Below are 16,217 nucleotides of genomic sequence, written 5' to 3'. Positions count from 1 at the left end.
CAGCCTAGATAGGGGCCCGAGCGCACAGCCGACTCGGCTCTGGGCCTCCAGAGAGTAGCAGCAGCTTGGCAAATGCTGGGCTGCCCGGGAAGGAATCGGGGGAGAGTTGTGCCCAGCCACACGTGTGGGCTGAGCGACTGGCTGGCCGGGCTCGGGGGCAGGGCCAAGCGGCCGGCAGGAGCAGGTCCGAGGGCAGAAAGAACAAAGCACACCTTCCCCTTCCCCAGGGGAAGGCTCCAGGCCCAGGGAGGGCACCGGCTGGCCGTTCTAGAGACCGCGTCAGAGCCAGACCTGCCTCCCAAGACAGCACCAACCTGGCAGCCGCCGGAGAAGCCCCCACACGCAGCTGCCCCACCGCCCGGCCCTGCGTGCACCTGGCCTCCCTCTTCCCATCACCAGCACCTTCTGGGCTCTGAGGGGGGAGCCCCGGGGAGCCGAGGCTGGGTGTACCGTGGCAGGCCCCGGGGCCACCCTGACCCTGGGCAGTCGCCGCAGCCCATCGACCCAGCCATCCTCTGGCACCTTCTGGAAGTGCAGTCACTAGCCCTCTGTGTGTGGAAGAGACCAGATCCGAGAGTGTGAGAAACTTCTCTACGTCTGTATGAATCATGGTTTCCAGCTGCTGAGAGAGAGCTGCTTTCCCACAGGCTCTGCCCAGAGGGGAGGCTCAGCTCCCATCAGCTCTAAACTTGGGGGTGACCGTCACGTGGAGCACGGGCACGGCCCTTCTGTGGAGGAGCTGTATTGCCCGGGGAGTCAAACGGACTCAGGCAGCACTGATTTCAGCCCCTACGCACAGGCCTGACGCGGGGACCCCAGCAAAGGGGGTTCGTACCCAGGTGCGTGAACCTCCCACGCGCACACACGTGCTGCCAGCCCACACCGGACGACGCCACAGCCCAGCGTGGTTGCAGGTGCGGTGACGGGCCCGCAGCTGAGCTTGAGGACAGCGCCTTGTAGCTGTGAGCAGCACCTTCCCGCCCAGCCGTCCCAGGGGCTCTGACGCAGGCCTCCACGGGGTCTCGGCGGCCGATCCCAAAGGAGACCCTCTTCCCTCGTAAAACAGGGCAGGATGACACCAGGGGTCCACGCGTCTCACCTGCCTCGTGTCCTGGCTCCGGGGCACTGCTTCCCAACCCCAGAGAAACCAACACACCGTGGCCTGTCCCCGGGACAGGCAGCCTGTTATCAGTAACAGATGAGTTAACAAACGATCACTGCTACCTGGGGACCTGTGTGTGCCCCACATGCCGGGGGCTTCCAGAAGCCCCAGAGAAGCCGTTTCTGCCACACGCTGCCCAGCAACCCTGACATGGGGCCTTCACATGGGCCCCCGTGTCCCCCGAAACAGAGGACAGGCGCCTCAACACAGACGGAGAGAGGAGGCCCGGCCCCGGGAAAAAGAGGTGCCCTTGCCGATGGAGTGTTCTCGACGCCCCCCCGCCCCGGAAGCAGAGCAGCCCCTGAGCCTGGCTCTGGGGAAAGGATACAGCTTTTCCACAGAATGTTCCACGGGCTGCTCTGGGATATGACCATTTCATTAAGCTGTGACTCCAACCATACCGTTCACCCGTGTAAGACCGACGATGCAGTGGTTTTCAGCGTCTTTACGGTCATTTTTAGGACACCTTCAGCACCCCGAGACCCCATGTCCTTCATCATCCGTCACCCCCTCCCCACAGCCCGAGGTACCCACCACACCACTTCCCCCTCACCGGGTGGACCTGCTCTGGGGGCTCCCCACCCAGCTGACTGTTGTGTATTTTAACTGAAGTTCACATGATGAAACACAAGTGCACAGCTGGGCCACTGTGTTCACCGAGCTGTGTATCCATTTCTGCCTGGCTCCAGGACGCGTCCGTCACAGAGGGGTCCATGCCTGTCACATGGAGCACAGGCACGGCCCTTCTGTCACTCCCGCCCCCCTTGCCCCAGCGTGGGCAGTTCTGAGCCACCTGCTGGTGTGGACAAAGCACCCGCCATGGTCTCAGGGCCTGACGGCTTGTGGCTGCTGCATGCGACACTGGGTGTGGCCCTTATCCTGGGACCTGGGGTCATCGTCCGGCAAAGGAGCGTGAATCGTGGGACCCGAGCAGGCGACGACCACCCTCGCCTCTCAGACACCCTCGTGCAACAAGTCTGGGAAGGCCTGGCCCTCGGGTGCACAGCAGGCTGCCACCCGTGTGACAGAATGCTGAAAAGGGAGTATGTTACAGGGCCTGTAAACCGATCCCCAGAGACAGTCATGTGAGGGGGCACAGGGGCTCCCAGGCCCACCGGGAGGCACAGTGAAGTTTGGAAAGACTGAGGACAGTGGCCGGGCCTATTCATGGCTGCAGTCCCAAGGACCGTGATACTGCTCACCGGGCCTGGCCCCTGGTGGCTTCTAGTAAAAGGCCGACAGATAGGTTTGGGCACAAGGAGCCCGAACAAAGAGCAGCTGAGCTGAGAGTAGCACACAGTATGTACCTGAGGGCTTGAGCTCCCTGGAGGCCAAGGCAAGCAGGGAACCGCAAGGATGCCATCTGGGGCACACGTCACACAAAAACCCGTGGCTCGGCAAGGGCCAGGCTTGGGACCTGGAAGAAGTTTCTCGGCCTCACAGGTTTAGGCCGCTGGGGCCCCACAAAGAGTTCGGCCAAACAACCAGAAGGGGCTGGAAGGACCCAAAGACCAGCAGCAAGAGTCTGGAACGGTGCTCCGTGCTGTTCCACAGTAGCTCTTCCTCTTCCTCCAAGTTGGACTTGGACCTTAGGGCAGGCACACACCCCCTGCCCAGACTCCTCCCCGAGAACGTGGGAACGTCTTCTCCGACCTGCTACTCTCCGTTCCTAACAGTTACTGTTGCCGACCAGACACATGTGGGTGGTCGTGGAGCCCACACAGCTCTGGAGCAACAGATGGGACCAGCCACCCAACAGAAACGGGTTACCGAGTGTGGCCACTAGAGGAAAGGCCACAGGAGGTAATGGGCAGCTACAGATGGTTGTTGAGAAGGAGAGGTTAGAGCCTTCGGAGCTACAGCCAAGCACAGCCTGATGGATTGGACGAGGCGGCTCACACGCTGAGGTCGCAGGAAAACAAGAGTGAGGTTTTGTGTTGCTTAAAGCAGCGAGTTTGGGGGCCCCTCATTCCGAGGAGCAGCGTGCATGTGTGATCATACAGGCATCCTGCTCGAAGGACTCCACTTAAATACCCCCAAGAGTCGGGCTAACGGGGCATTGTTTGTAAGCGTTTCTACACACACGTGCCCCGGCGCCGCGCATGTAAACGTGGGTGCCACCACCTCGGGTCCTGTGTCCCCAATGGACATGCGGCCTGGCCACGGCAGCCTCTCCCAGGCCGGGGGGGGAGGGGGCTTGTCTGAAAAGCCAACAAGACTGTTGCTCTCTTCCGTTCCTGTCCCAGACCTTGGGAAGTCAAGTCACCCCCCTCCCCACCTCCCGGTGAGACCAGTGTGCCTCCAGGCAGGGCCGGTGGACACACCATCTGGGGCAGCGTCCACGCCTCACTCCTGTGGCCTGAGCCCCAGTGGACGGTGAGAGCCTGTCACTGCTTTCAGACTGCCCCGTGGACGCCCGACCTCCAGGCCAGCATGGTGGGGTGCGGCCCCCGTGACCCTGTGGACAGGGCCTCGCCCCCAACACCTCTGACCCTGCCGTGGTGGGCACACTCCCGGAGAGGAGGACACGTTGCGTCCCCGGCCCAGCACACGGCAGCCCTGGAGGGGCCACTGTTTGGTTTCCACCTCTCCGCTTAGTAAAAATACCACAAACGTTAACTCACCAACACTGTACGTGTATTTACATATATACGTTCACACATATAGAAAAAGAATCAGCCATGCCAGCCCTAAAATAAAATCGAATCGAGAAGAGTGAGCGCATTTAATAGAGAAGACCTCCCAGCGCATCATGAGGCTCGATCTTCCCTGTGACCCTCGGGGCTGGGCTGGCCAGTCTGTCTCAGGGGGAGTAGTGAGAGTGACGCCCCAGGCCCCCACCCACACAAGCAGGGCAGGGACCTGGAGAGCAGGCAGGAAGGAAGCGGGGTCCCCTCCCAGTGCGCGACACCACCTCGCGTTGACCGCACAGGAAGGGCGTGGGGCAGACCGCGCAGACGGGACACGGGATAGGCAGTGCAGGAGGGACATGGGGGCAGGGGGGACGCGGGGTAGGCAGCCTCGGGGGCTGCTTAAGACAAGGCGGCAGAGGACGATGACATGACGTAGGGGGACCAGCCCGTGCCCGTCCCCACCGCCCAACCAGTTCCACCGCTAGTGCCTGGACTGGACTGGCTTCCCGCCCCCACCCCCGTCCGTCCACAACCTGCGAATGTGACCGTATTGGGACATTGGTCCTTTGTGAGGCGTGACACAGCCAGACAGCCTGACTGCCCTAGAGTGTCGGCCTCGGAGGGTTTGTAAGCTGGGACGTTGCTGGTCCCAGCTCAGGACCACCGCGCCTAAGGCTAGAGCCCTCCAGCTGCCCCCCGACCACAGTCCGCACCCCTGTCTGCCTTCCACATCCAGCCCTCCCGGACGGCCCCCCATCTTCTGGGCCCTTGCACCCGATCCAGACCCCACAGACAGTGGCCCCCTCCCACACCCTGGAACGGGGGCCTCCCGCCCCAGTGCCACCCCAGACCCGAAGAGGTGGGCCTGTGTCACCCTGTGATCAGCTCCCCTGCCCTCAGGTCTCCAGCCTCGCCAGACCCTCCCACCCAAATCAGAATTTGCCCATCTTCACAGCACCCCGTTCCTGGATACCCGAGGGCAGGTCTACTCGAAACATAGGCCTCAGCGCTTAGGTCCCCGTGGGACATAGCTGCTGGGTACCCAGCTGTCACCAGTGCTGGTAACTGAGGGTCTCTGTTGGGACCAAGGGGCACCCAGGGAGGGTCCTTGCTGAGCATGCACAGGTGGGCCGAGGGGCCCCGTGCGGGAGGGACTCCCCCTTCACCAGCCCTTGGTTTGTTCCCACCTGGCAGACACCCTGGCCTGGGGTCAGGGATCTTCCACAGAGGACTTGTTTTCACATCTGTGGCAGATGAGGAAACTGAGGCACAGAGGTCTGGGCTTTCACATGCTTCACTGGTCTGGCCTGATGATACAAGTTCTCTTCTAGCTCAGAAAGGTGCCAGGAGTCTCTGATAAGTGACTCAGGCCACCACCTTCCCGGGACATCTGCTTTGGAAAGGGCTTTGTAGGGGATGAACAGCATCCCCCGCCCTCAAATTCACATCCGTCTGGGACCTGGGACCTTGACTTTATCTGGGAGTGGGGTCTTTGAGATGTACTTAGTTCAGTACTTAGTTGTGGGAGGGCCTAAATCCCATGACTGGTGTCCTTACAAGTCGAGGGGACACAGACACAGTGGAGGCAGCCACGGGGGGCAGAGATGGAGGGGTGGGGCCACCAGACGCTGGAAGAGGCGGGAAGGACCCTCCCCTGGAGCCTTCCGAGGGAACGTGGCCCCGTGGCACCGGGATTTGGACTCCAGCTGGCAGAGGGCACATTCCTGTCGTTTAGAGGCTCCTGCTTATGATCCTTTGTCAGGGCAGCCCCAGGACACTGCTTCGGGCCAGGGGCGCAGCCCAGGGGCGCCGCTTAGGGCTGTAGCTCAAAGTGCAAGACGCGGTCTTGGGCCACGTGAAGGAGCGTCTTTCACAAGTGGAGACACGCTTTGGGCACATTTAGGAAGGCAGGCTGCCGGGCTACCCAGTCCCTCCTCTCCAGTGACCCCCCCCCCCCAAAAAAAGCCTCAGGGCAATCGTGGGGAGCCTGGCCTCAGTGCAGAGGACACCTCTGCGACACTAGGGCACCTGCCCCGTGCCACACCTTCCCCTCCCACTGGGGGTGTCCACGTGCGTGATACCCCCACAGCCTGTGGACAGAGAGGACACTGGCCTTGCCCTCGAGCTTACACAGCCTTCCTTCCCAGCAATCTGCGAGGCGGACCCCCGACCCCCCAGAGGCGACCCGGACAGCTCACGTGGAGATGGCATCTGGACGCCGTAACTGTCACCTGCCCCCGGTTTCTTGTAGCACACAGCTCACCCTCTTACGACCTGGGGCCTGTAGCGCATTCAGAGGGCTATGTGGCCACCACCACCGGTTCTGGAACATCTCCACTCCCCCAAGAACCCCCGCCCCCGTCAGCAGTCACCCCCTCCCGTGATCAGGGTCCTGCGCCACACGGGCACCCAGCTCAGGTTCAGGGTCCGGGCCACGCACGCTCCACAGCTCACGTGTGTGCGGGTCACCGTTCGGCCCGTGGCCCGGTGGCAGGAGACGCCTTCGCTCTGCCCGGGTCGTGGAGCAGAACCTGTGTGCAGCCCGCCCCGCGTGGGGCCCTGGCAGAGCCGCGAGCGGGCGCTGGCAGGTCAAAGCCAGGTGTAGGCGTGGACACTTACAGAACCATTACTTCCCGGGGGGCACGCTGGTGCCATTATCCTGTGTCTACGGCCACTAACCTGCCGGGAGCTGCCTTCCGGCCCAGACCACTGGGTCGTCCACCCAGCGGTGAGGAGGCCCCTCCCACGGCCGAGGATACACCTCCCTCCCAGAAGGCCCCGCTCCGCGCAGCTCCCCCCACCCCACGTTCCATCCGGGGAGGGGCAGGAGCCGGTGCTCAGGGCACCCCGCGTGTGCCCGTGCCCCACCACCGCCCGGGGGCTTGGCTGGCTTGAGCGTTTTCAAGTGAGAGCAGCCACGGCACCACCGGGAGCTGGTTAGAAACGCGGGTTCTCAGGCCCCACCAACCTGCAGAATCACAGGAACCCAGCTCGGGAAAGGCCAAGCTGCCCTGGAGACCAGGACTCCATCCACGGTCAGTCAGGGGTGCCGGGAAGATGGGGCCTCCCCAGAGACCAGCACCGGGAGTCCTGGGTGTGGGTTACAGGCCTGGGCTCAGGGCCTGACCCCCTGCCTCTGTCCCCAAGCCCCGGCAGACCCCAGCTTCCCCACGGGGAACCGCGGAGACCCCAGCAGTAAAGCAGCAGGGAGCCCTGGACGGCAGCCCCACCCAGCTGCAGGGAGGGGGCTATAGCTTCGAGTCAGCCCTGCTCCCTCTCCCAGCCCCCTTCCCTGCTGCCCTCAGAATTGTGCCGGGGCCCGTGGACCCTCTAGGCACAGAGCTGACCCCCGCTACCAGGGGCCAGGCCCACCCAAAGGGCTGGCAGGGAGGGGGTGCCTGGGTGGCTCATCCATTGGAGCGTCTGCCTCTCGACCTGGGCTCAGGTCACGATCTCAGGTTCGTGAGATGGAACGAGCCCCCCCCCCCCCCAATCGCGCTCCGGGTGACTGTGGAGCCTGCTCTGAGCTCTCTGCCCCTCCCCTGCTGGTGCTCTCTCTCAAAATAAACATGAAAGACATAGGAGCAAGCTGCTTCGGTCAGAGGGGCCCCGGGTTGTGGCGGTCCTGGGTCCTCGCGTGGGGTCCCTCCCATCTACAGTGGAACGTCCCTTCCTGGCGTAAACCCAAGGCTGATTATAGGAACCACATGGGCAACCTCGAAAGCAAATTAGTATTCAGGCCGGGGCTGCTCCCCCCACCCAGGGCAGGCATCTCCCAGCAGTCCCCGGACTGCACTCTGCCCAGGGGCTTCTGGCCACAGTCTGGGAACCCTGTGTTCGGCCACCCCGACCAGCCATCAGAGTCCTCGGACAAGCTGAGAACTAGGTGCCTTCCCTGGGTGTGCGGGTATGTGTTTCCTCCCCAGCAGAAGCTTGCGGGGAACCTGGCACGTCTGGCAGTCCCAAACGCACCGTAGACGCCCGTCTAAAGGAACCGCTCGCCCTGCCTGTGCCCGGCCCCCGCCAGGATGGGACACACCAGCCGGAGGCCAGCACTCATCCGTGCTGCCCGCAGCGGGGTCCCGGGACCTGGAGCATCGGCATCACTTGGAGACAAACCCTTAGGCCCCCCCCCAGCCCCGCGGAGTCAGCAAGGCTGACCCAGCGCTCCCTGCTGTTACCTCAGTCCCCATTAGGCTGCCAGCAGGGGGCACATGAGGGGCCGGTGTTCCCTCAAACCTAGAAGGCGGGGGAGCTTCCCTGAGACAGAATACACTGTCAAGGTGCTGCCGATAAGCCCTGGTAGGTCCGGGGACCTGCCTCTGGGGCCGGGGGGTGAGGGGGTGCAGCGGGCACAGCAGGGCAGTGTATGGAAGGCAGGTGCCCAGTGTGGGGGGGCCGCGCCTGCAGGAACACACAGGGTGGAGGGAAGTCATCAGGCTAATTTGATTTATAGCAGCCTGAGTCCCCTCGTCCAACACAGAGGTCCCTCCTTCCCTGGGGGAGGAGCCACCTGTCGGGGGGCAGGGGCAGGCGCTCTGTCCGGGGCTGCCAAACACAGCCCTGGGGCTCTTCTGGGAGCTGGGAGCCTGAGCCAGGGCCCCCAGCCCTGCGCCCCACAGGAAACATGCCACCCTGGGCACTGGCGGTCCACCATTTGTCACACGTGCTGTGTCACTGGACCATGTGGGCCACCAGCCCTGAAGCCCAGCAGACAGGCTGGGAGTTCTCAGGTGTGCCAGCAGGGCGGGGGATCGGCGGGATTTTTAAGAGCTACTCAAGTCAAACACGAACTCGGAGCCAGATGGTATAACCTGAAAGCAAAGCCCCCCTCGCTGCAGTTATTTTAAGGGGGTTTTCCGCCAGAGCCAGGATCTGGGGCAGGGGGAGGTCTCTGTGGAGCCTGAACCCCGCCGGGGTCTCTGCAAAGCAGATGTCACCTGGTCAGATACTGGAGCAGCCTGCAAAGCCAGAGAACGTTCTAGATCAAGCCACAACAGCGGGCTTCTCTTCTGCCACATCTCTCCCTACCCCCATTTTTTTTTTTTTCCTATTAAAAAGATCCTCGAAGAGAAAAATGCAAACTAATGAAGGAAATGGTGCCCGGTGCACCAGCCGGGTCGAGCAAGGCTGACTCACAAAGGCAGCCAGACAGACACCAACGGGGGTCAAGGAGTGTTGTCGGAGACGGACGTCCAGCCGCCAGCGCTCCGGCTGCCGGCGGTCTGGGGACGGGGCTGAGGAGACCTGGGGTCAGGAGTGGCCTTTGCCTGACACTGAGACCCTGCCCCGCGCGGGGATGGGTGGGCTGGGGGCCGTGTCAATGTCCTGGGGAGAACAGCAGTGTTCTCTCCCAGCTCTGGGGGCCCGAAGTCAGAACCGCGGTGCCGCAGGGCTGCTGGGGGGCTCCGGTGTTGCTGGGTCCTTGTACACAGACACGCCACTCCCATCTTGGCTTCCATTCTCCCTGGCCTTCCCGTCTCTCCCTAAGGACACCTGTCACTGCGTTCAGGGCCCACATCATCTAGGATGACCTCATCTGGCGATCCTTATACAGCCGCAGTCACGTTCCTTTATTCCAAATAAGGGTGTATACAGTCTGAGGCCCGCCGTCCCACCTGCTACAGGGCGTGAGCGCTCTGCCCTTCGTGAATTTCCAACCCAGGCCAGGTTCACCCCAGGAAGTGGTCCTGACCCCGCCGTACGCCCCCAGTGCCCCGGCTTCTTGACCTCAGTTTCCCTCATCCGTAAGAAGGGACAGAATAAGCATCCTCGAAGGATCTCTCCAGAGGATCAGGAAAACGGCGCATAGCCTGGTGGTTCTTGTTAGCGGGCATTTTGTGGGTTTTGTAGCACTAACAAGATACAGCTTGTACACCACCACGCTCCGCTGCCCGGAGGGGACAGCCCAGCGGTCTTCGATGCCACCAGCCCCATTAGCTGGTTTCACGATTCTGCCCTTAGAAGCAAGCTCACGCCCCGGCTCCCCAAGCTGTTTTCATTGCGGTGTTGAAAGTACGTCTCTTGGGCAGGAGCTGAGGACAAGAGGGCTGAGCTGGCAGGTGGGGACACGATGTGCGCGGGAGGGCAGGACCCGGTGACGCCCGCTCCCCGCTCCCCCACAGCACCCAGGCCGCCTCTCAACTTGCATTAGGGAGCTCCCGTTGGAGTAAAAGAAACTCTTTGCTATGAAAACAGAACTCTAGAAAGCCACCCTCCCGGAACGGCTAAGACAGAAGGAATACAGACACACCCCAGGCCACAAGTGCCCCCCACAGGCCACCAGCCTCCCCCCTGACCAGGGCGAGCAGGTCTGGTGACCTCAACGACCACAGGCTGGCACCAGGGACTCAAAGCACCGGGTGGGCCCTGCCCTGAGGAGGGAGCACTTTTGATGGCGACGACTGGCCTCCTGGACAGAACCTCAGAGCGGCAGGCGGCAACAGCATTCTGGGGTGGACACGGGCATCTCCGAGCTGCAGGTGACGGGGTGGGGGGGGCGGCCAGGGCAAGAGTTCCAGGATGAAGGAACAGCAGGTGCAAAGGCCCAGGGGCAGGGGAGGCTTCGCAGGTCAGAAACAAGGAGGCGAAGTCCGGAGGGAGCGGGCGGTGTGGAAGCAGGCCTGAGGATCGCAGGTTTCAAGCGTCCCCATCTACTCACGTCCCACAGGTAGCCACTCTGACTTCCGGTATGTTCTTCGGCGGCTCACTGTCCTTGTACTTAAAAGCACCCGTGCCTTATTTTCGAAATATAAACGAGGGCATACTCTGTTTTCTCCCGTTAGTTGTTTTTGCCACTAATATGTCACGGACACCTGCTTACAAGTTTACGAAGGTATTTCTCATGGCTTTTAGTGCCTGCGTAACAGCGTGCCAAATGGCCAAACAGCAACCTTCACACGGTCACACGCGTCAGAAACTCCGAACGCACGCGTTTGCACACCACTCGGTTCTGCCTCTTGCCTTTTCGTTGTTGGTTTTTTTGTTTTGTTTTGTTTTGTTTTGTTTTTTAACCCAACACTGTATCCTGGAGACTGTTCCACACCAGCAAACACAGAGCTCTCTTGTTCTCTTTAGCGGGTTTTGTGCCGAAATAAATCGAGCCCGCCCCTGCCGATCGACGCGGTCTGATGGCATCTCTGCAGGTTGGGTATTTCACACGCAAATCCACCTTCCAGGACACGCTTCCAGACTGCCTGCTTCCACACATCTGTGCTAATTTTAGGCAGATCGTCGATTTTTAAGAAATCTTTCCCAAGCGGACAGGTGAAACACCGCATTGTTTTAATTCGCGTTCTGGTTATTCGGAGCAAGGCGGGGTGCTTCCTCGTTAATTTGTGGGAGTTTACAAAGAAACTGGCAGGCTGCCACCGCCGACCCCATTTCACAGGTGAGAAAACCGAGGCTCCCGCAGGCAAGTCCGGCCTGGGGGCACAGCGGGCGCACTGACCGTCCGCGGCTGGAAGCCCAGAGAACAGGCCCATCGGGCCCAGCCTTCTTGCTGGGGGGGGGGGAGGGGGCTCATCCCAGTTGCCATGGCAACCCGCAGGCTCCTCTCCTCAGGCACCCGCTTTCTCAAGGAGCTGATTTTCCAACATCATCTTGCCCTTCTCTCCGCCACCCCTCCCTGCCGCGGTCTATGTTTAGACGGAGCGCCCCCTCTTCTCCTCCCTCACCCCACACCCAAGCCCCCACGCGCCAGGAATAGCAGGCAAACCGCCACCCTGCGAGTAGCCTACACACCCATTGAGCAAGTGGAAAGAGGGCTAATTTGGGTGCCGCACCTCCACCCGCGGGCGGGCGCACCGGCCGGGGACGGGGCAGCGGTATGTGGGGGAGGGGAAGGAGCCAGGCAGAGGCCCCGGCACATCCTGACCCCGGGGAGAGCCAAGTGGTGGGTGTGATCTTCCTCGGGCACAAAAGGCTGGGCTGGGGAGACCCCCCACCATGGGACACACACATTTACCTAAAGGCCAGCTGGGGAAGCTCACGTCCACGTCCTCTGTGGTTTGCCGACTCGACGTCCTGCCTGAAACCTCCTCTTTGGAAGAACCCCGCCGCGTTCAGTTAGGAAAGGAACCCGTCCGGACCGGGCCTAGGACCGCTGGCCTCGGCGGGTCGGAGAGGAGAGGACGGGCACACGCTCCAGAAAGCGCAGCAGGGCAGCACCGGGCAGGGGCCCAGCACGGTTCCCCCCGGGATGACGTCAACGGGGCAGCAAAGCAGAGGACGCATCAGCCGTCACCAGCAGGAGACCCAGCGCAGGTGAGAGGTGGGCCTGGCGGTCAGTCTGCCCCTCCCGCCAGCGGGCAGGCCACCGGGCGGGCAACTCTCCGTGTGCTGATCTGCCACCGTCCGATGGGGCCAAACAAGGGGCTCCTGCCACGTGGCCCACCAGATGTGCTATAAGCCCCTCGGCTCAGGGTGGCCCTGAGCAGCCGCGCCCCCCAGGCCCCCACTGGGGCAGCAGGTAATGATGGAACGGGAGCTCCCTCACCAGTACAACCTGGTCACCGTCGTGGAGGACGAGGATGCCAGGGGCCGGAGAGGCCAGGGGCTGGCAGCTGAGCGCCCGTCCCACGGGAGTCGAGACCACACTTACGTGTCGTGACGGCTGGGGTTGGGAACTGCGAGACGGCCACGCTGAGCCCCGGATCCCCCAGTGCGGGGCCCTCCTGGGTGTGGGGCAGGGTGACCGCGCCGTCCGCCGTCCCATAAAACCTGTCCCGGATACCGCCTTGACGCTCTGGTGACCGTTATGCTGCCTGACTCAGGGAGAGCCCCGATTAAATCCCACCGGCCCCTCAATCTCTGACCAAATGGCTCTCCTGGCAAGGTCCTCCTGGCCTGGTCCCCTCCCACTCTCCACCCTGCTGAGAAGCTCCCAGAGCCACGGGGACTTCGAGCTCAGTTTGTATTCCTGGTCAGCGCGTGAGCTCCACGAGACCGTGGACCGTCGTCCCCTGCACCCAGAACGGTGGCTGGCACGGGGCAGGCCGCGGCACGGGCATTTGTTGAACTGACAGATCAGAACCCTTCTGCAGTTTTCCAGAAACGCCTCCTACCCGCAGGCCGTCGGAACCGCGTTCCCGACCAGCGGCAGGCAGCGCAGGTGCACGGGGCCACCGGAAGGAAGGTCAGTGCGTGGAAAGGAGGAGACGACAGCATAAGCCAAGGCCAGGCGCCTCCTGGCGGGGGCGGGCAGACGCTCGCCTGTGCCCCCCCCACTTGGGTCCTGGTGCCTGCACAGCAGTGTTCACAGGCAGAATCAACGAGCGTGTGTTTGCAGAACAAATGAAGTCAGGCCAGGCCCTAGGGGACCCTTGGCAGCAGGGATGCCAGTCGGGGCCGTGCCCTGTGCTCTCACCTCTGCCCCCCAGAGCTTCCCCGTTAGCCTGCTTCTCCCAGGATCTCAGTTCCGGAACAGAGAGGCAAAGGTGCCATCTTTCCAGAACTTTCCCCCCAGGCCACCGCCCCTGCTGCCGGCTATCCCGCAACAGCCGCCCACCCGTGCCCGTCCAGACCCCTCCTCAGGGCCTGCCCTCCTTTCTGCGGGAGGGAGGGAGGGAGGCCAGTCTCCGTCAGGGCCTTCCAGCAGCCAGGGGCTGCAGGGGTGGGCCCGGCTCGCTACCGACCCGCCGCGTCTGCAGCCCCGGAAGGGCAGACGTGTTCTGGAGGCAGGCACGTGAGCTGGCCCCGCGGCAGCTCCCAGGCAGGTGGCTGGGCTCCCCGTGCAGCCGGACACTCCAGCCTCTCTGGGCCCAGAGCCCCGAAACCGCGGGGATCCAGGGAGCGTGCACACAGCCCTGCGGACAGGCCCTGGCGGTGTGGGCCGCTGCTGTTCTGGCTACAGCCCGGCCTCCTCTCCTCTCCGAGCCCACCCAGAGCCTTCGCCCCCGGGCCACAGGCTGCAGCGGGACCACCCCGCTTTACCGAAAAGGACACCGAGGCACCGGACGTCCCACGACCCGCCCGAGGGGAGAGACTGAGACAGTGCGGGTCTGAGCCAGGGGGCCGCCCTTCCCCACGATGATAGAGCACGTGTCAGGGCACCAGCGTTAGCCCCAAGGGACCCAAGTCCCCCTTTGTTCAGCCCCTCCCGAGTCAGGCGAGGAGGACATCGACCTCACCCGTCCACCCCTCCCGGCAGGTGGGCATCCCGGGTCCCAAACGGGTCACCCGCCCACCCGCCCCACTCGACCTGGCACGAGACGCCGGGAGTGGCCCGGGTTCCCTGAAGTCCTCCCCCAGGAAGCTGGGAGAGGTTTCAGCGCTGGTGTGCAGGCCTCCGAAGGCAGGAGGTAACCTCACGGGACCCGGACGGGATTAACGACGTGTTTGTCAAGTGCCTGCAGCTCCCCAGAGACCAGGTCTAGGCAGGTGCAGGCAGCCGGCGGGAGGAGCGCGGGCTCGGTGGCTGGGGTCCCAGCCTCAAGGTGGAGGAGGGAGGGGGGTGGCCTCTGGAGCCCAGCCGCGGTCGGCAGCGGTGAGCGCGTGACGGCCGGGCCACGAAAGGACCCCTCGGAGACCGACCATCCGGCCAAGCGGCCGGGGGCCTTGCTTCGTGGCAGAGGGAGAAGACGGGGCCTGACAGGTGAGCGTCACCCGGACCCCAGTCAACAGCAGTGCCCCAGACACACGGCAGGCGGTGCCCCCACCCCCAGCTTTACAGAGGAGGGAGCCGTCTGCCCTGAGGGATGTCGGGCCACACGTTGGGGGCACCCTGTGCCCCGCAATCCCTGGCCCCAGCCCTCTCTTCCAGCAGGATCTGCAGCGAGGGGCGGAAGGCCCAGCTTCCGAGAGCAGCGTTCAGGCGCCAGAAGCAGCACGTCGGGGGTGGGGACACCGGGAGGACTTCCCGGAGGAAGCGCAGCAGGAGAAGAGGGCAGGGAGCAAAGGTCAGAGGTGGCCAGGGTGCTCTGGTGTCAGGTGCACAGTCCAAGACAGGACAACCCCGAGACCAGAGGGACGGAGCCTGGAAACCACACTTACGGACCAGGCCAGCCGGCCGCTACGGCCCAGGGGGCAAATGGAGCCCAAGGCCTGGAGGGAGCAGTCTGGGCTCTGTATTTTAAGGGGCTGCAGAAAAGAGGCGGCTGTGTGACAGAGGCCCTAGAGCCAGCAAAGCCCGAGAGGCGTGCCGTCCCGTTCTCGACGGAAAGCGTGCACACCTGCTCAAGGGGACTCTGGGGACCGGGGCCTAACCTCTTCATCTTTGAGGCTCCGAGACCCCTCAGCCGTCACCGTCGAGAACCAAAACCAGGTCTCCTGATGCCAGGCCCTGCCCGCGAGCCCGTCCTGTGCCCCCCATCTGCCCCAGGCCTCCAGAGATCGGAGGAGGGACCCGCACACCCCCGACTTCAGCCTGGGGGGCCACTCTGCCTTCTTTCTGGGGTTGGGGGGACAGGCAGACAGCAAACGGAGGGATTTGAGATCAGATGTGACCTTCTCATCCTGCCACTGCCCAGCGGCTGACCTGGGGCCCCGCAGTGGGATGAGTGGCGACTCCAAAAAGGTTATGTCCCTGTCCCAGCGCCCAAAACCTGGGAACGTGACTATTTGGGAAGGGGGTCGTTGCAGACATGATTACATTAGGGGTGCTGGGTAGAAGACCATCCTGGACTACGGGGCAGGCTCCAGGTGCCATCAGGAGTGTCCCCAGAAGAGAGACCAAGGGGAAGGAGGCACAGAGGAGGGTGTGGCAGCCGGAGACAGCGTGAGCCCACGGTGCTTGGCGGCACTGGACGTGACAGAGGTGACAGGGACACACAGCCCGTCAGGGGGCACACGCGGGCTGCAGCCAGACCACCCGGGCCCAATCCCAGCCGAGCCTCTGAGGGCCACGATCCTCCTCGCCTCAGTTTCCCCACCCGTAGAATGGGAACACAGAGCCGCCTGCCTCCCAGGGTCACTGGGACAGCCGGGTGAGGATCACCACAGGGCACGCTCACTTTAAAAATGATTGTTTATGGGGCACCTGGGGGGCTCAGTCGGTTGGGCGCCCGACTTCAGCTGAGGTCATGATCTCGCACTTCGTGGGTTCGAGCCCCGCGTCGGGCTCTGTGCTGACAGCTCGGAGCCGGGAGCCTGCTTCAGATTCTGTAACTCCCTCTCTCTCTCTCTCTTTCCCTCCCCTGCTTGCACTCTGTCTTCCAAGAAACAATAAACGTTAAAAAAAATTTTTTTTTAAATACGTAAAAATGATGGTTTGTGTGCAAGTCCCACACACCTGGGCGTCCTGGTTTGTCTTCGCCAGCTGTGCACCAACACCGCGGGATGGCAGGCGGCCGCCCGGGGTCAGGAGTCGACAACATGATCCGACTTCAGTGCGAAGGACAGAGTCACAAGGACCAGTGTCCCCCCATGTGCAACGGACCACAACTCCCATCTCGCTGGCCTGACAGGAGTAAGGGCGTGTGGCC

The 16,217-nt window shown here is 63.0% G+C and overlaps 1 protein-coding gene across 11 annotated transcripts in view; it reads right to left on the bottom strand.

Annotated features, from left to right (window-relative positions):
- JPH3 (junctophilin 3) overlaps positions 1–16,217 on the bottom strand; it is a 161,610-nt gene that overhangs the window by 5,776 nt on the left and 139,617 nt on the right. The gene's annotated exons all lie outside the window — the stretch shown is intronic.

The sequence above is a fragment of the Panthera pardus genome, unplaced genomic scaffold (genome assembly GCF_024362965.1).
Source record: "Panthera pardus isolate Hobbes unplaced genomic scaffold, ASM2436296v1 HiC_scaffold_19, whole genome shotgun sequence".
Classification (NCBI taxonomy): Eukaryota; Metazoa; Chordata; class Mammalia; order Carnivora; family Felidae; genus Panthera; species Panthera pardus.
Note: the sequence above shows the minus strand (reverse complement) of the source record. Positions and strands in the feature narration are given on the sequence as shown.